Below are 20,580 nucleotides of genomic sequence, written 5' to 3' on the forward strand. Positions count from 1 at the left end.
TTTCTTAATATTTATATTACATTGATCCTTTGAGAAGGGCAAACTTGTGTTTAGAACTACTTAACCAAATAACCTGGCTTCCCAGGTGCTTCAAGTGGTAAAGAATCTGCCTGCTGATGCAGGAGATGCGGGTTTGATCCCTGGGTCAGGAAGATCTCCTGCAGGAGGAAATGGCAACCCACCTCAGTACTCTTGCCTGAAAAATACAAAGGAGCCTAGCAGGCTACAGTCCATGGGGTCGCAAAGAGTAGGACACAGCTGAGCCACTGAACAGGCACACAATTAGATAAGCTAAAATATTATCAATCACTGCGTTTTCCTTAGAGAGTCAAAATGTGAGTGACTTTTATTAATTAAAAAATTGTCAAATGAAAACAACCAAATACACCATATGTACACATTTATGGGCATGTAGGCATGTATGTTTAAACAGATGCATTTGATTTTAGCAGTGCCTGTGTTATTGTTTATCTTTGCAGGAAACAGAATTCACTGGGAGCAACTGTCTGCACGCTGTGCCCTGTTTGTAAGGCAATTATTAATCTGTGTGAGAATGTAGCAGATTCTAGGCTTGCCTTTACTTCTTAATGAGGAGGTCTGTTTAAAGAGTAATTTTAGCTTTCTGGTAAACAGTTCTTCACACCTATGCCCCTTCTTTAAAATCTCACCCATTAACTACAAAATGGAAAATTTTCTTCCAGGCCAAGGTGTGAGACATATCTGGGTGTAACTGGTTGAGCTTTATGGCAAGTTTCATGTGATTCTGTAAGGAACTAGTCTAAAGATTCTCTGAAAGAATCACTAAACATCACATGAGTGATATTTTTAGAGGACAAGCACAGGTACCTGCTGGTCGATACCTGTCTTGTAAGGTGCAGAGGAGGGGGAGAAAAGGATCGATGTCCAACAGACCAGGGTTGGAACCTGGCTTTACCACCTTCGGCATGTGACTCTGTCCTGACAGCTCCTTTCCCTTAAAAAACTGCTTTCAAGATTAAAAATTGTACACAAAAAGTGTCTAACAAAAGGGGCTTCACATATGGTATATATGATTGTTTTATAGGTTCAAAGATGACATCTTTCAAGCCACTCAAGAGCTGATAACACTGGGTTAGAGGGAAAAGACTGGAAGAACTCACTATACAGAGTTGGACTATAGTTCTCAACCTGCATTTATTTATGGTCATTTTGTAGCTAATGATCCTATGAATATTAGAATTCCATTCTTAATAGGGACCTTTATCAGGGAAAACAAATAGAGCCGTCTTTACAACTCCTGCTCCTCTCTCCCTTGGATACTAGAAAAGTTACAATTCTCAACATTTGCTAACATTTTGAAAAGAAAGAAAGATGCTAGACATTAATTATTCATAGTTACAAAATAGACTTCTTCTTGATGGAAAAGTTTTAAAAAATGAATTAGAAGGGGGAGGAAATGAACAGCAGAAAGGAAACTGTATTTTGGCAAGCTCTGAAACATGGAAACATTATTCTTTCATGGTTTTCCATGAATTTGAATCTCTTGACAGTTTCTCAATTATAGCTTGTAACTGTGGGCTTCAAAGCAATACTGCAGTTCAGTTCACCTCAGCCAGTCGGTCAATAATGTTTATTGAATTCCCATGGAGGGAAGAATACTGAATAAGGCCCCATTTCCTCAGCATGGATGCCTTGGTCCAGAGTCTGTCAATTTAACCAGTCAGACCTGCTAATGGTCTCTCACTTTGAATCCAGAGACCTTTTCCCATCTGCCACCCTACACAGTTCTCTTCCTGCCTGTTCCAGAGGAAAACCATTTAGGCCGGAAGCGTTCCTAGATTAATACCAGACCCTAATCTCATACCAACTCCTCCCCAACGCCACCCAAATTTATTTTATAAATATGTGTGTTGTTTGGGTTGAACTGAACCGAACTATAATCTCTACAAGTTTAAGGCTTAGGATCACAGGGTATCCGAGTTCAAAGGGGTTTTTAAGGTTTAATCCAATTTTCATCTTATTTTTTCAGATTAAAATAAATCAAAACTAAAACCCAGGAAAGGAAAATTACTTGTCATAGTACAGCGAAGCGGGAGGAGGCTTTGGAGTCTGAAAAATCAAACCCAGGGCTAGCTCCCGGCTCTGCAAACTGCTAGTTAGCTATTAGTATGCGAGTAGGTCACTGAACCTCTTTGTGCCTTAGTGCATTTTGATCTGTAAAGTTGGGGGTTAATGATTATTGTAGCATTACTGACATTTTTAGAAATGAATGGAGAATCCCTGGCAAATTTGAGCTGGTCAGTAAATGATGGCTGTTCTCCTCCTCCATCACAACTGATATAAATGGCAAACCAGAACCAGAACCCAGAACCTCCAAACTCAGTGCTTGCTCTTTCCTGACCAGCTGCTTCTTTCCAGAGGAGTACCACCCCCTGAAGGATTCAGTAAAAGTCTTTCCAGGATGGTTGTCTCCCAGAAAGATTAAAATTCTCTTGAGACAGGCAGGTAGGAAGGATTTTGTTATTATTTCTGCCCTGGGAGAAAGATTCCATCAGTAAAGTAGCAACAAAAAGTTCTCTTTTAGTGAAAATGATTAACACTCCTTTAGTTAGGCAATATGTTCCCACCCATCTCTAAATCTGGCCTCACACAGACCAGGTCACACAGATGGGGATCAGAAACCTAAGAAAACAGCAACAAATTGGTTTGGTGAGTGGATGCGGTTGAAATCTTTCATCTGGTTTGTCTCAACTGGTTGTGGAGGTTATACGGGTTCTGAATAAAGTTGAAAATCCAAGGAAACTGTTATGAGTATTAAGCCACAGGTATCAAAGCTTGGAGGATCTGATGAAAAATGAACCAGTATAAACCCAAACATAAGGATATTACACACCTCCTTTCCAGAAAGTCAATTTCTGACAGGAAGAGACTCTTAACTTGCTGTAGGAGAGGAATATGCAGCCTTGCTAATTAATTATCACCTCTGTGTTTATTTTTCAATGAACCAGTAGGCTGGAATGATTAAAGCAAATGTGGCTCAGAAACTAAGGCAGGAAGGAGTGAGCTGGGACTAAAAGCCAAAGCTAACTGTGCCCACATTGACTGTCTCAGGGGAACCCAGTCTTGCCTTGAATAAAGGTTTCTGAGGCATAAGTACTTACAAACCTGCCAATTTGGCCTCCATGTATTTGGGATAATTGCTTGAAAATGGTACTTCCAGATGGAAAGCTGTGGAAGGGTGAGTCAATCAGTATAAAAGTGATATACATTGCCTACTTCCTTTGTAAAGCGTCTTAGTCATAAAGGCAATGATATTCCACAGTGCCTTGCTTTAGCTTGTTTGAGAAGTAAGCCATTGGCCATCAGAGCAAATGTCTGAGATACAGTATATGACTTACTTTGCCTCAGTCAGACTAGTGGGTGAAACTTTCAGTGGGCGAGATTGTGCAGAACGAAGAAGCAGCTATTCTAAGTTCCAGAGGAAATGAAAACTTTGTTTTCTTGATTTGTAGCTGTTCTACGATTATCTTCAAAGGACCTACCCTTGTGAAATACTTTAGACTGAGTAAACCAACAAGGTTTTTTTGTTTTTGTTTTTCTGATTTTGTGATTTAACAAAGAAATGACGGTCCTCTTAAAAACTCTAGTGAAACTGTGTTTGGAATCTGCTTTGTCAGAGGCTATTTTTCAAAAGCTGTTATGTGTTTTCAAAAGCTGTTAAATGGTTATCAAACTGCACTTTCTCAGGCCCTATAAAAAAATCTGTGTTGCTTTAGAAATTTAGAGAAGGAAGATCTAAACCGAAATTTTAGTTGTCCTATTTAATTATAATAGATGTTTATAATTCATGTGCAAGATGTGTCCACATATGGCCGGTCACTTTAAAATAGATCTGCTTGATTACAACTACCTGTGAACAAACCATCACAGGTAGCTTCTTAAGAGCTTTCTTAAGAAAGCTTCTTAAGAGCTTTAAGAAGACTTAAAGCTCTTCTGTTTAGTTCAGAGGTATAAACATTCAACAGAAGAAAATAAGTTTGGCCTAAAAAATATGCTGAACTAGTAACTGAGTAATCTTAAATCATTCTATATAAAACAATACATCATAACAATTTACACATTAAATTTCAGTTGAAAGCAAGATGTAAATTGGCAGAAGAGTTACTAATGATTCTTGAGAAGAAAAGGGCCTTGGAGAAATGTGAGTTGCATACAGTGGCTCCTTGGTAGTTTTCTCTTCCTCACTTGCCATGAGACAAGGACATTGTAAGGAGAAAATTCTCTTTGGACAAAGAAAATACAACAATTCTGATTTCTTGGGTGAACTAGGCAAAGTGCTTGCCAAAGAAATCAAAATATGCAATTAAAGGCTTTTGGTGACTGAAGCAATGTCTTTCATGCCAAGCATGGCAGCACCAAACTGCCATGAGTTGACATCAACTGGCCGGAGTTGACATTAAAATTCTTTTGAACATAAAACATGTGCAGTGCTTGTTGAAAACAGTTTTTTTCAGGTTGCAAATATAAAAATGGAAATAAATAGTATTAGATAAATAATAATGATTGTCACTAAAGCACAATTGCAGATATGCTGGGAAATTGAGGACTATGTAAGGATCAGAATGGCCCCAAATGCTTTATCAAATTACCCAGCTATGGAGTTATAGACTTGGAATAGAAAATAGGTTCATTGTTTCCTACGTGATTTGAAATAGCACTTCAACGGTGCTCTTAAAATATTACTAACATTTCTAAATGTTTAAGATGGTGGGCTGACAACATGGACTAGCTATGTTGAAAACATACTATTCTAGGGAATAGTTTGTTCTAGAAAACAAACTATTCTAGGAATTTTAAATGAAAGGAATTTAGTACAGGGGATTGGTTACCACACATTCAAAATGCAGAGAAGGAAAAGAGGAGATGATGAGAGAAATAAAAGGGGTGCTTTAGCAGGAAGCCACTATTGATAAGCTCTGGGAACAAAGCTCAGAGGGTAGAACATACAGCTATTGGTTTAGTCTTTGTCTGGGATCCGAAAACGTGGGGGTAAGTGGTGTTGAAGCCACAGAGAAAACAGAGCTATTGTAAAGGTGCCAAAAGAAACAGAAAGAAGAAGGAAAAACACCCTGGCTTTCCCCTCCTCCAATCTTCCAGTCTTTGGCCCGTGTCATTAGCAAAACGACACAGAAGCAGACAAGGGCACCCAGGGACCATAGGTGCAGTATGCAGTTTGAAGCAGAGAGGTGAAGAGAGCCAATTGACATTCAACCTTCCTTCAATGAACCTCTAAAACCACCCATTCAACATGCATAGACGTATAATTGCTCAGGACAGTATTACATAAAACTCAGAAGACTGAAACCGATGATGAACCCATGAATGTTGGAAAGCAGATGACCTCAAGTCGAATAGAGAAGTTGTGGGCCAGAGTGTGTGCAGGGGGCACTAGCGGTGAGCCAGAGTTAGAGGGAGCCAAGCGCAGCTGGGACCTGGGATAGGATCGCTGGGGTAGAAACCAACGTTGAGCTCTGCTCATGTTCCTACCTGAGACCCCAAAACCTAAACAGGAAGTCTGCCTCCAATTAGAAACAATGAAAATGGGCAGGGAAGCCTGGTTAAAAGAGGAATCACCTGAGATCATGAAAACAGCCACTGCCTAGGGGCATATCTTGCCCCACCCTCTTTCTCACTGAAAACAGTGTGGCATGCGAGCTACAGCAGCGTTCTCCCAAAGACACTGCAGGAATAGCTGTGTCAAGACAATCCAATGAGGACTCCCAATGGTAAAGATGAGCGTACAATCCAAAAGTCTCATACTCTTCAGGAAAGCCAGCAGCATAAAGGGAGGCAGTTTCCTCAGTACCAAAGGAAACCCTGTTAGCAGGGCAGCCAGAGAGAATGCTAAAATATATAACAAGAATATTATAAATCAGGAAGGAAGGATGTGATGTACACAAAATTAGTACAGGTAGTTTTGAAACAAAGAAGACAGAGATAAACCCAGATGCATCATTATTTACAATGAATAGCAAGGAGGAAGAATAGATAAGAGGTTTACTTTGTTTTAACAACTTCCCTAGTGGCTCAGAAGGAAGAGCGTCTGCGTACAATGCGGGAGACCAGGGTTCAATCCCTGGGTTGGGAAGATCCCCTGAAGAAGGAAATGGCAATCCATTCCAGTACTCTTGTCTGGAAAATCCCATGGATGGAGGAGCCTGGTGGGCTACAGTCCATGGGGTCGCAAAGAGCCGGACACAACTGAGCAACTTCACTTTCTTTACTTTGTTTAGAATGTAAGTTTAGTCCATATTTTTAAATAACTATTCACTTATTAAAACCCAAAACTTTCCATTTAAATCATGGCATTTCTTTTGTGAGACAAACTAAAAGCATTTCTATAGTTGGCTTTAGGAAGCAAGTTGAGCAGCCAAACAGGAAATACAACTAGGATTCTGATCCAAGCAACAATAATATGAAACCCTTTAAAATTAGATTCTCTCATCTCTGCATAATAACCGTTGAATGCTACTCTTATGAACACTTTTTTTTTATTTTGCATGTTCTGCTTTCTATGCTTTGCTTCTCTGTGACCTCTCTGAGAAGTGTGTGTAGGGTGGGGTGGGGGTAGGGATGATGTGCACCAAAGTCAGATCTGTAGATGACAGCCCCATCTCGCCATAAGTTTTAACCAAAGCTCCCTAATATGTCATGGGAGCTCATATCTCAGCAGGATAGATTTCTGGTTATCAGAAAAGCCTTGGAAGTTGATGCATATAAGATCCACAGAGATGTCTTAGTAGCCTTGCTAGGAGCACTAATATGATTTCCACTTATCCTAATAGCCTAGAAGCTAATCTCTCTTATTCACTTTCAACCTGGCAGGCACCATTATAACTCCAATGACAAGAGCAGAACTTACTGTACTTCATCAATCTTAAGATGCATGTTTTTATCATCCCTGAAATCACAAGGCATCTTAAAGTGATAGCATGTCGGTTAAACTTTTTCCCCCTCGGTGGTACATAAATAATGGTGCTTCTGAGTCAATGGTGTCTTAGAGTCAATGAAATTTGCCCTTTTTTGCCCACTTATTTTCACCAACATGGAAGATGTGACTATTTATCATGTTAGGTATTGTAGTCATCATCCATTGTTCACAGAATAAATGTGTGTGTTTGTACGCTGAAGTATTTTTGTTTCCTCTTACAGTAAGACATTTCTAAACATATATTGCATAGAATGCTATAGAGCTATACTTCCTAAATTTGTCCAACTAGCAGAATCACCAGAGGAGCTATTAAAACAATACAGATATCTGAACTCTCCTGAGTTTCTGATTCTAGATGCAGCTGAGAATCTGCAATTTTAGAAATCTCCCAGACTGATTCTGGTGATTAGATTTTGAGAGCCACGCCACAGAAGAGGAGGAAAAAAGAGGAGCATCTATCTGTGCTATAGAAGTACATGAAAAATAATTTTAATATATAAATATCACTGTCTTACAGTAGGGAAAGAGGAATCCAACCTAAATCATATTCTTTCATACTTAAAATTTCTCTTGTTTTATAAAAAAACAATCTACATTGTATCTTCAGTGAAAAATTTTCAGCATTAAGAAGTCAACTTTATGATCCAAAATGTATTATTAAAAATTAATTTTCAGTGATTGTCAAAGTTCAAACAGAGTTTAAATCACAGAAAATTATATTCATTTCCACTGAGACTTGAAAATCAATTCATTCAGTGCCCTTTATATGTTGCTTCCATGGTTTATGGCACACTAGTTACACCAGACATTACAGAATTATACAAGTCTCCCGAAATACTGGGTTGTATTTATTCAATTCTGGTAGGCCTCACTGCACACTAGGAGGCATAATTTAATGGCAAGAACCAGGAATCACAGGAGACCTGTCATTAACTGTTTGACCTTAGACAGGTCATTTAATTCCTTTTGGCTCCAATTTTCCAATCTGTAAAATCATTAAGCAAGATTACCGTGCTGCGCTAGGCTGCTTCAGTCCTGTCCGACTCTTTGTGACCCTGTGGACTGTAGCCTGCCAGGCTCCTCTGTCCGTGGGACTCTCCCGGAAAGAATACTGGAGTGAGTTGCCATGCCCACCTTCAGGGGATCTTCCCGACCCAGGGGTCGAACCTGCATCTCTAAAGTCTCTTGCTTTGACAGTTAGGCTCTTTACAGTAGCACCACCTGGGAAGCCCTAAGCAAGATTAAATAACCTCTAAGTTTCCTTTCTGGCTCAGTGGTAAAAAATCTGCCTAACAGTGCAGGGGATGCGGGTTCAATCTCTGGGTCAGGAAGATCCCTTAGAGAAGGAAATGGCAACCCACGCCAGTGCTCTTGCCTGGGAAGTTCCATGGACAGAGGAGCCTGGCAGGCTATAGTCCATGGGGTTGCAAAAAGTCGGACACGACTTAGTGACTAAACAACAACAAAGGTTCCTTTTGCTTTATGTGGTTTTTGTGAACTGAATGGATGCAAAGCCATATTGTAGTCACAGATTACTGGCAGGAATATTTATGTTATATTTATATCTTATTGACAGGAACTAATTAATTTGCAATGTGAAATTAAGAGGCAACTTTGCTATGATGACCTTGAACTGTGATAATTCAGTACACTAATAAACAGGCTTCAGGGAAAGAACTTCAAGTGAATATTTCACCCAAAAAGGAAACAACTAGGATATTAGAGAGCTCTAGAAACTAATTTAAATAAGGTTTGAAATCTTATGTTATTCCCAGGACAAAGTTAAACACAGAATGTATCCTTCAAAAGAAGCAATTTGAGAGAAACTTCTTGGTAAAGTAAAAGAAAAGGAAAATTAAAAAGAAATAGAAACAAAAGTCAGTCTATCAGTTTGGATGATGTCAGTTCTAAGTAACGAAAGTCAGAAAAAATTTACTGGCATATAACTATTAGTTCATCTGTACTGAGTGGTTCTCAGGCATGGTTTGACCAGGAAACTGGCTGAAATTCCTCTCAGTTCACCTGACTCTGTCTTACTTTATGCATTTGGTTTGTCTAGACTGGCCTCAATCATAATAACCAAACATTTGCAGCAATTCCAGGTTTCATTTGCATACACAACACTCCCCAGAGACAGAGAAGGGCCTTTCTTCCCTTCACCATGTCATAAACACTTGAATTTCACCCTGGACCACACCAAACCAGTCTCTGAAATCAAATGAGTGGCATGTCCTGATTGACTGTAATCTAAATGACTGTTCCTTCCTCAGCCACCAGGGATTACATTAATAGATGAATTGATGTCACTCAGAGTCCATACCTAAAGCAGGAAGTGGGGTCAATTTTGTCCAAATCATATGCCTGCTGCACAATGGGAGATTAATCCCCAAAAGGAAAATCTTGTTGCTCTTAGGAAGGGGAAAGAGAAATGGATACCTGGTATGCCACCAACAAACATCTACTTCCAAATTGGATGTGTATTACTATACCAAGCATGGAGAAAATTAAGTTCCAAGATTTTGTTCTTTAGATATAGAACAACAATAAACACAGAAGTTTAAATATTAAATCACAAGAAGTCAAGGAAAGGCAGTGTAAATAAACTCAATCTAATGTGTGACAGCAAGAGCAAAATGGTTAAGGGTTTGGGTCACAACAAACAGTTTCAAATCTCAGATACAGCTGTATGACCCGGTCCTCTATCCACATCGTGGCCACAATAGTAGTATTTATGTCATAGAGATTTTATTTTGTGAGAATTGCCTGAGATAATGTAGATAAAATGACTCTCCAAGTTAGCTGTAGAAGTTATTTAGATATTAGCTTAAGAAACATACTGAAGAAAACTCAAAAGACAGTCATCCTGAAAAAGTCCCAAATGAAGGTAAAAAAGAAGAGGTAATTCTCATTAGCAATTATGTCAAGGAAAAATACAAAAACTCAATGCAACAAAAACTAGAACTAATTATTGTGCTTAATCCAGAGAACTGATAGGTCCTTGCAAAAATGACTCAAGAGTTTGCAGCTGGAATATCATGTTTTATTCAGCCCAAGTCATATAGTGCAGAAAAAGATACTGCATGTAGTAAAGATCAACTGAGAAGGAAACTGAAGGATTGAATTGTGTGGAAGAATGAAAAGAAAAATGAAACATTTGATGTCAGGGAAAGCTTCTTAATTGGAAGAGCTGTAAATCTCTCTAAGAAAGTGATGGAAGTTTCAATATTTGGGGAACTTAAAAATAAAACTGGATACACTGAAAGTCTAATTCACATGGAAACAGCCATACATAAAATAATCATATAATAAATATGTGTTGGATAAATATGAAGTTCTATAAATTATTAGATGTTAATTAATTTTCCAAAGTGGACTGAGTTCCTCCCAGATGCTGTTCGGGAACTTGCAATACTTCAGTGAACAAAAATTTCTGTCTTCCTGGCGTTTATATCTACTAACTTTCTAAGTAAATAATTTTGTAATCTCAGAGTTCTCTTCTTTCAGAAATACAGATAGCTTGAGTGAATCTTGATTTCCTATAGGCCAGAAAATCACGTTCTTTGTCTTAGTAACAATCTCCAGAGTTTAATGAAATAAATACGAACTATACAAAATATCAGCATTGAAAACAGAGATAAAAGTTGGTCAACTGTAAAGACATAATAATCATGATAATTTTCAGTTTTAAACATATTAATATTTCACTTTAAAATTCTTACAGATTTATATGCTCTTGGCATTCATTGTTGGTACAATGAGATGGAACGTTATTTCATTTGCAGTAGCATCTCTGCTCAAGGTCTCACTCCTGGGAATTCCCTGGTGGTCCAGTGGTTAGGACTCTGCACTCTACTGCAGGAAACACAGGTTTGATTCCTGGTTGGGCAATGGAGATAGATCCCACATGCTGTGCGTTGTGGTGAGGGGGTGGGGAATTCTCACTCCTGCACTATAACTTTTATAAAGAAAGGGTACAATTTCTATCTACCAAATGGGAGTATATAATGAAGCCTAACAGAAAAGCATGGACTTAAAAACATTATTTGTCTAATATTTGCAACAGAATTCCTCATAAGAAACCTATATTTATTTGGAAAATATATCTTGATAATTGTACTTGAAAGTAAAAAGTTCATTCCAAGGGATATGAGTAAGGATTGTTTATTACTCTAGAGAGGATGGAGAAAAGAAAGAAAAAAGTGAATAGGGTGGGCTTAGCAAGATAGTAGAAGGGGATGTGACCTCTTCCCATGACCTTGTGAAACTTTAGGAAAGCTGTAGAATGCATGAAATTGTGTCGCAAATTGATCTTTTGTGGAAATCAGCTAAGAAACTGAATTTTGGATCTAGGTCAGCAGAGCCTGAAACAAGGCATCCTACACAATTTCAGGGAAAATATCAGAGTTCAAATTGCTAGAAATTGGTAGAGAGCTTGGGCAGGGCACTGGACCCTTCTGGGTCAGGAAGATTAGGAGTTTACGCCAAGTATTCCTAAATCTCATCACCTAGGTAAGAACATCTAGGTGAGGGCCAGAAGACTTCTCAACTGGTTTATGGCTACAGGTGGAGTTAGGAAGGCTCCCAGCTGACAACTGGGTTACAAATACAAATAAAATTAGCAATATTCCTCTCTTGCACTGCTTGGCAAATTTGTCCTTCCATAATTCAGCTAATTGTACCTTTTGGTCTTTTGACTAAGCATTCGGCATTGATGTTTGAAATATGGTGATGGATATACTCCAACCTTCACATACTTTCTTGGGGATTAATGGTAGTAGCTGACATAAAAGAGCAGTTACTTCATGTCAAGCGTATTAACACTTTATGAGGAGTAGCGTTTTTAACACTTACATCAACTTGTGAGGTAGGTACTGGTCTCATCATTTTACAGATGAGGAACTGAGACTTATAAAGGTCAATGAGAACCGCTGGACAAAAGACCAATAAGGAACTAGAGAATGTAAACAATAGGAAAGACCAATTAGACCTAACAGACATGTACAGAATCGTTGCCTGAGTAATACGGGTGGTCACATAAATCTTAGTTATCAAATACCAAGCACCTAACATACGAGGCTGATGGGAAATTCTGGCATAATCATCACCGGGTTTCTTTCTCCTTGGTTGTACCAGGGTTCTCAGTCTGTGTGTAGCACAGAAGCATGAGGAGGCCCCTGCATTTCCTATTGGTTCCCCTACAAGTCTTACTGCTCTCTGGATCCAGGCTGCCTGCAACCATAATGGTTCAAGATCTGTCAGAATGTGTTCTTCAAGAAACATCTGCTTTCATCTGTATAAACATTCCTGAGACGAGGAGATTTGAACATATTTGCTTTTTTCTGCCCAGTAACTTTTCCTTATTTTGGTAACAGCACCTTGGTTTCCTTGGGAAGTACACCTCTCCTGTACTGTAAATTTGTTTGGTTTATATGGGAAGGATCTTTGCTGGGCTGGACACATAACCCAATCCCAACGAACAAGAGCATTTTATCCCCGTGACCATAGTGATCGGTAAGAGATGCACAGAAGACCCAAGCCAGGTCAGTAAGACCCAATATAGGAAAGATGAAACTCTAGGGATAGAGGCTTGCTTTCTGGAGTTTCTGGGAGCTGGGGTGGAAGCCCAGAAGACAGTGGAAATAGTCCAAAGAAAAGCAGAGTAGAGATAGGCCAAGATACAACATTGGAACTTTGGTTCTAGCCACGCTTGGACTTTCTAATGAAGCCAATCAATAAGCTTTTGTGGTGATTTCACTTTGTACTGTGATTAAGAGAGTCCTAGGGTTCCCTGATAGCTCAGTTGGTGAAGAATCTGCCTGCAATGTGGAAGACTTGGGTTTGATCCCTGAGTTGGGAAGATCCCCTGGAGAAGGGAAAGGTTACCCACTCCAGGATTCTGACCTGGAGAATTCCAAGGACGGTATAGTCCATGGGGTCGCAAAGAGTCAGACATGACTGAGTGACTTTCACTTTGAGAGAGTCCTTACCCTTGGTCTCCACTGATATACTGTGTTTCATGATCACAATGCAGGGGAGGGAAAGATCAAAAAGAGGACAAAATAGACACTACGGTCTCAAAAACTTACCCTTCCACATACATTTTCCACAGTAGAACCGTATTTATTCAGACTAGATGAAAATAACCTCCTTCAAATTAATTCCAAAATTTCAATAGGTCAATTTGAAAAAAAGCATACCCCAAATTTTCTGGATGTATTCTTTTGGGTTTTCTTTCTATTATATAGATTAAGAAAGAAAGATGATGCATAAAAATAGGCATTGTGGCTGTTGCAGTTTAAATCTTTAAAACATTTGTTACTTGCCAAAATATACAAATAGCAAGACCGATGTGTGGGCATTTCAGTAGTGTGAAATGCCATATAGCTGACAAATATGTTTGTCAATGTTGCTGATTTGTTCCTACAGTATGACATCTTCCTTTCATATCATACATTATATCAAATTGTCCTTCAATTATTGTAAAGGAGATTTTTAATAATTTATGGTCATAGAGAAAAATTGGAGATTTCCATTATTGATGTTTTCATTGTCTCGACTCTCAGGTAAATGACTTACATTTTCAAATGTATGTGGATGTTAATGGAATTTTCTAAAATAAAACCTTTATTTCAAAGACATAATGAATTTGCTTTCTGTCAAATAGCTTTCTGACATCGCATATTTCCCTAGTCAGCAACTACCAGTATTACACAGAGTTCTGTCTTTTTTCCATTTTTGGTAGAGTGAGTGCTTAGCCTTGAGGAATTAGAAACTACTGATAGGAGAGATTTGGTGTCCTGTACAGTAAACCAGAAAGACTCTTACTGCTTTCAGAGTTTGACCAACATCAAATCTTTAGCAGGGTTCAAAGCAGTGTCTTTGAAGACACAAGTTGTCTCTTGTAAATTAAACCCTTTAGATGAAGAGTTTTTCTTATACTCGATTTTATAGACTCCAAACTCTCAAAAAAGAAAATATGTCAGGTTTTTATTAGAGAAAATCAACTAACTTCTTCTGAACTCATTCAACATTCAGCATTTCAAATGATAGCATTCAAGTTGGCACATCGATTACCCTTAAGAAATGAAATTAAGAAGACAAAAAAAAAAAAAAAACCCCAAAACAAATATAACCATCACTTTCCGAGGAGAATACCTCTGATTCAGAATTGGGTAGTTTTAGGATTAAGCTTTGTCAGCTTCCCCTCACACCTCTCCTTAAAGGGGAAAATTAATCCCCAGCTGATGCTCCAGATATTTACAATAAAGACTAATATATTTTAATCCGCCAACAACAAGAGCTGCCTTAGTTTGCAGTTTTCCTGCCTTGATCTATTTGTACTAAGCCAGCAAGGAGACATTCCTGTACCACATTTATCTCCACCTGCAGGTAACTGCTTTGGAACAAAACCCCATTTATCTGGGCTTCAGATAGAAGAACTGACAACATATGGAAGAGAAGATGTTTTAAGCAGCCAACAATTTATGAAGGAAATATTTTTTCCATAATTCAATTTAGGCTAAACTCTTTTATAGATTTTATATTCATTCTAAGAGAAAAACATACCCTTCCCATAAATCTCAGAAAATACATAAAAAATATTTTTGAAAACTAAAAATTTCCAGCCATCCTAATGATTGCCCCTGTTATGTTGGTATATGTTTTTCCAAACTTTTTAAATGCACACACACACATGCACACACACACCTACACACACACACGGAGGATTGCAACACACACTTCCACGAAGAAAGCTAATAACATTGAAAAATTATTTCATGATGGGATTCTAGGTCACTTTGTGGTTGACCAGATAGGATGATAAACTCCCTGGACAGCTGGCATTTTATTTTGTAAAGCATGCTCAAGAAAATACATAGAGATACCCACTGTGAACTGCGTTTTTCAGCTTGTGGCTATAGGAAGGCACAATTAGAAACAAATCTGCTAGCCACTGGGATGAAGCCCTGGAATCATCCGTTTGCTCATGTGCTAGAGTCTGTAGCACAACAAAACCAAATATATGTTCTGCAAAGTACACTGGTCCTCCTTCCTGTATTGTTCTGACTTTTCTCTAGTTTTTCATGTTGGGCATCTTGGAACACAGCACTAACCCAGGTGGAGAACAGTTCCCTGTAGAAATTCCTTTCTTGGCCTCCATGACTATCTTAACCTCTCTGACTATTTTCCCTTTCTCTTTTGTTAGGTATTTTCCCTCTCTTGGGATGTTGTTCTTCCTATGGTTCTGTCGGTAGCCCTTCTTTCTCTTCAGGATTCTCCCTCTTCTGTATTTATCTTCTACCACGTACTCCTAAGGCTTTACATCGCGCAGCTTGTGGAATCTTATTTCCCCGAACAGGGATTGAACTCAGGCCCTTATCAGTAGAAGTGCACAGTCCTAACCATTGGGCCACCAGGGAATCCCCTACACACTACTTTTAAACAATTGCTTCTTATTACGTTTCTCAAATGTTTACTTCTCTCTTAAGGTCCAAAGCTGTGTTATTTCCAACTACCTACTCTGACTTTTAATTTAGGTGTCCATTTTAAACTTTAATTCTCTCTAAAAAGTAGAGTCTGAGATAGGGCAGTTTATATGGGGATGTGAACAGAAGTTGGGAACCAGGCAGAGGGGACATGGAAGGAGAGAGTGTTGTTTTAAGGGTGTTAGAGAATGCCATGTTGCCAATGGCCTTCTCGGGAGTCTTATAAAGGCTCACAAAGGCTGCACCTAAAAGACTTCTCACAGGGCACCAAAGGAAGAGGCTTTATCCATTGTCTACCTTCTCCCATTTTTTTGAAGATTGCCCCACTTGGTGTTTATTTCCTCACACTTCTGGTGGCTCAACTCTGGATGCTGAGTGGGCTCCCTTGAAACCAGCATCCCCTACAAGAGTCAGAGAAACCTATGGAAGGAAGCTATTGTTCAGCAGCTTATATCTGAAGATAGTCACCAACAGCAGGAAGTGGGTCAACATCTATACTCAAGTGTTCACTGTGGCTTGGCTGGAGTCAGAGGCATAGCTGAGAGTTGCATAAACCTGGACAAATAACTTAACTAATTTGGGCATCAGTCTCCCAATATGCAAAATGATGATTTATGCTGCCCACCTTATAAAGCTATTATGGAGATAGAAAAGGTAATATATATGAAAGTGTTTTACAAACTCAAAAAACACTACAGAAGGTTAATATATTCTTATGACACCCAATTTCTCAAATAAAACTTTCTTTTTAAACTTTAAGGAGTTAAACTTGTTTTAGGTTGACTTAATTTCCCAAGATAATATGATTATTTCTTTGGTTTCTACTATGGCTAGAAATATTTGCTGTTGAGACAAGGTCATTCGAATTACTTTATATTTTTATATAAATTACTTTTAGTAGGATAATTTGTTTAAGATCTTCTTTTGTAGCATTTGGTTGTGCTTAGAATAGCTCAGTAATTAAAAAACAAAACTCTCAGACCTGTAATATATACATATATATATGTATGTATGTATATATATATATATATGTATGTATGTATATATATATATACATATCCACACTAAGCTACCACAGATAGGCATTTCATGACTAGCACTGATACTAATTTACTAATGAGTGTAAATTTGAAAAGCATTGCAGAAAGGACAGATATAAGATAGGACGGAACTCCACATGATATGCTAGTTGAAGACACGAAGAGTATCTAGGATTTCCAAAGTTCTGATATACAGGATCTGGGCTCCTATATAGGAATTACACTTTTATAGCCTATAATTATTAAGTTCCTGGAAACTTCAACCAAGGGATTTTTTTTTACTTATTTTCTTCATTACACATGATACAAATTTTTTTTATTAAAGTCTATATTTTTACAAAACCCTTACTTTGTTGAAGAATTTTCTTCTTCCCCAACCAAACAGTATATAATATTTTAAACAGGAGCTCCAGTTGCTTTGTAAGGTTAAAAACAGTCACCCATCTTTGCAAAAGAAATATATTTTCAAATGTCTTTGTGGGCTAATTTTATGTTAATCGTGTCGACATAAAGCAAGAAAGCTCATGGGCTTCTATTTCTTTGAAGACTCACAGTTTATCACTCTTTCTTTGACATGTAGTTATTATGTTGTACATGAAAGTCAACTGTAGCTCCATGGGAGGTGTCCAGGAGATTTCATCCTTAGGTATAAAAGCTTCTTCCTTAGGAAATTACCTCAAAAGCATGCAATTTACTAACCCCTAGAGACATTTCATTCTGTAAATAGCTTCAAGAGAGCTCTCCTTATGTTAATTACAACAGAAATTGAACTTAAGCATATCTGGAAGATAGTGTAAAATTACTCTAAACTCCTCTTTCTTGCAAAAGCATATATATTTCATCAATTTACCACACTTACAATATACAGTGTAATAAGATTACCTTCAAATTCCCAATGAAACCCAGTAAATTCACATTATGTTACAGACATGGTGCCAGTTGAGAATAACGGGCAGATAACAATAAGAGAAACATTTTAATTTTTTTCTCTCTAAATTGGCATAGGCCTTGGTAAGACCTATTTGATTGATTTCATATATAGGTTTATTATCCTGGAACAAAATACAAAGTCCAAGGTTAAAATATTTTTGGCTTTCACTGTCCACGCTTTATCAACAGAGACTTTGACCTATGGTCGATCTAATAAAACTGAAACCTTTTCTAACCCCTTATTCTAAGAAATAATTACAAATACCTCAGGAGACCAGAAGGAAGCTAGTGACAAAAGTGGTGACAAAGGAGGTGTCTACCCAAGTTGACAGACTGCTCAAAGTCTCCATCTCAGAACCAGCGTCTGTGGATTCATTGCAGTGAAAAAGACAGGAAGTGTATTCTTTTCATCTCTCTTACCCTTATTTACCCTATAAGAAAACAAATATATAACCCTAAAGACAGAGCTTGTTCCAAACGATAGCTAATTCTAGGTGACAACTGAAAAGCTGGGATGACAGGCTCTCCTGCCAGAACTAGGCAGTTTGCTACGTCGCTAATCTTTTGCTCCAAGACAACTTTTCCTTAGTTGATTTTTTTTTGTCTTTGCAGATGTTCTAAGTGCTTTCAGATCAGATGCAAATACAGATGGATTACTGCTTGATAGGCCTGTCAGTCTTCTGTTTAAAATGCTTTTTGGCACTTACAGATTTAAGACTCATAATCATGAATTTTCATTTTAAATTATCAAGTCCTTTCATAGCTGTGCAATGCAGAAGACCCAAGTTCGATCCTTTGGTCAGGAAGATCCCCTGGAGAAGGGAATGGCTACCCACCCCAGTATTCTTGTCTGGAAAATCCCACGGACAGAGGAGCCTGGCAGGCTACAGTCCATGGGGTCGCAAAGAGTTGAATACAACTGACTGACAAACACTTTCACTAACTCTTTCACAGCTGTTAACTGGCCTTTCAGGGGAGGCTTGATGGCAGCGAAGCCTGAAGTTCCTGCTTATGGTTCAGAACACAGAGTGTCTGTAACAAAAGGCACTCAGACCCACTGCAAAACAGATTACTTCCATTCAGGAAATAGTCCAGGAAGAATGCCTATTTCATCCAGACCACACCGAAGTAGACCTAGCATTTCTCAAGCTAGGCTGTGCTTATCTGCTCCCCAAACAGCTTCCATGGATCTCAAACAGTTGTCTAGTGCAATAAATCTCAGCAAGCTGTGTTGTTGAAGCTGCCTCTGTCACAGAGGAGGTAAATGAGCATGATTTATATTTACCACTCTGATCTCTTTTAATGGAAGAAAAACTGGGACTATTTCTATTGTGCATAAAAACTGCAGTAATGTTACAAGTAGGTATAAGGTAATTATTTATGGAAGTCTTTCCGCATTGTTTCCTTCTTCTCTTGTCTTGCTAATGTTTATTTTGACTCTTTGGCAAAGAGACTGACTTTGTTACAGGATGAGAGCAAGGCTGAAGGAAGGGTGCCACCCAGGTAGTTCCTAATAACCTAACTGTTGAGTGCTGCTGCTTTTTTTTCAGTATTTCTTATTTGCACTTTATGAACATGAAGCAGTATTTACATAAATGAGCTATGAACTGCTCTTGTCTAAGGACACTTGTTATGTATTCACAAGATCAATTGCATCTACAAGCATATTATATTTTCCAAATATCCTAGGATTTGGAATTAGATTTGACAGTCAATCTGGGAGTCACTTGAGACTCACCTGGATCAAGAGACTTTGTTGAAAAGAGGGAAACTGAAATTGTCCACAATAATTTTCTCCAGACACTTGAAAAATCCAAATCTGATTCTTGCCAAATGGTCTGTGTCAGAGGTTGCTTATGCGTTAAGATGGCTCTTTACACCAACAGAAAGAAAGAATTCAGACTAGTATTAGCATAAATCAGTGGTTTTCAAAATATGCCTTGAGGGGCCGAGGCTTCTCTGGTGGCTCAGACAGTAAAGAATCCAACTGCAACACAGGAGACCTGGGTTTGATCCCTGAGTCGGGAAGATCCCCTGGAGAATGGAATGACTATCCACTCAAGGGAATGGCTACTCACTCCATTCTTGCCTGCAGAATTCCATGGACAGAGAAGCCTGGTGGGCTACATAGTCCATGGGGTTGCAAAGAGTCAGACATGACTGAGTGACTAACACTTTCACTACTTACTTCACTTTCAGCCTTCCTAAGGGAGCTTCCTAACAAATGAAAATTCTCAGATACTACACAGTGCTACTAAATCAGAAAACTGGGGATGGGGACCCAGCAATCTGTGTTTAACAAAGCCTCTCAGTGACTCTGATACCCACTATGTTTGAGAGCCGCTGGTCTAAATAAATCACAAAGAATTCCATCATAGTTGTTTTAAGCTTATGAATAACATTAAGCATACGATGTTATAATTCTGAAAAAAAATCTATGCAACTACTTGATTCACAGCTTTCATTAGGTATCATGGAGATGTGAAGTCAAACTTAGAAAGTGTAATTTAAAAGTGTGATGTGATTTAAACAAAAGACTTTATTAAATGTGTTATACCATCACATCACTTTCTTCTCTTTTGATTTCAATTACTTCAAGGAAAAAAAAAGTTGACTCTAACTGGCAGAAAACAAGGTGATTCATATATATACTAAATATTTATATTCCTATTTTACTTTGTTTTGTTTTTCTTTCTATATAATTTTCTGGTCTCCATACTTGTTATTATTGTCAACATCCTGCCAAGTTACACAATTCAAAGGTGGAAAGAGAATTTACCTATACAGAGAGACATATGCTGGATGTAAGTATTCCTATGAAAGTCACTCTCTCTCTAGAAAATTCCTACTATCTTTTTTGGCGAACAGAGAGAAGAAATCTGCAGGGAACAGGGCCTGTTCTTGAAGTGCCCACAGACTTGAGGACAGGCTAGTTGGTGTTTTATCTGTGAAAGACAACCTTGGGGTCATTGTTCACAGAGAATGGTGTGGTTTAGGATTCTGAGAGGAAGAAAGGGGAACCAATGAGGCAAAGAGAGAAAAAATTGAAATGTAAATTTCATTAAACTTAAGGGGAAAGTAAAGACTTACAATGAAAATTTAAAAAAAAATGCTCTTCCAAAGGGAATTAACACATTCCATTCTCTCTTTACAT

The sequence above is a fragment of the Cervus canadensis genome, chromosome 4, assembly GCF_019320065.1.
Source record: "Cervus canadensis isolate Bull #8, Minnesota chromosome 4, ASM1932006v1, whole genome shotgun sequence".
NCBI classification, from domain to species: domain Eukaryota; kingdom Metazoa; phylum Chordata; class Mammalia; order Artiodactyla; family Cervidae; genus Cervus; species Cervus canadensis.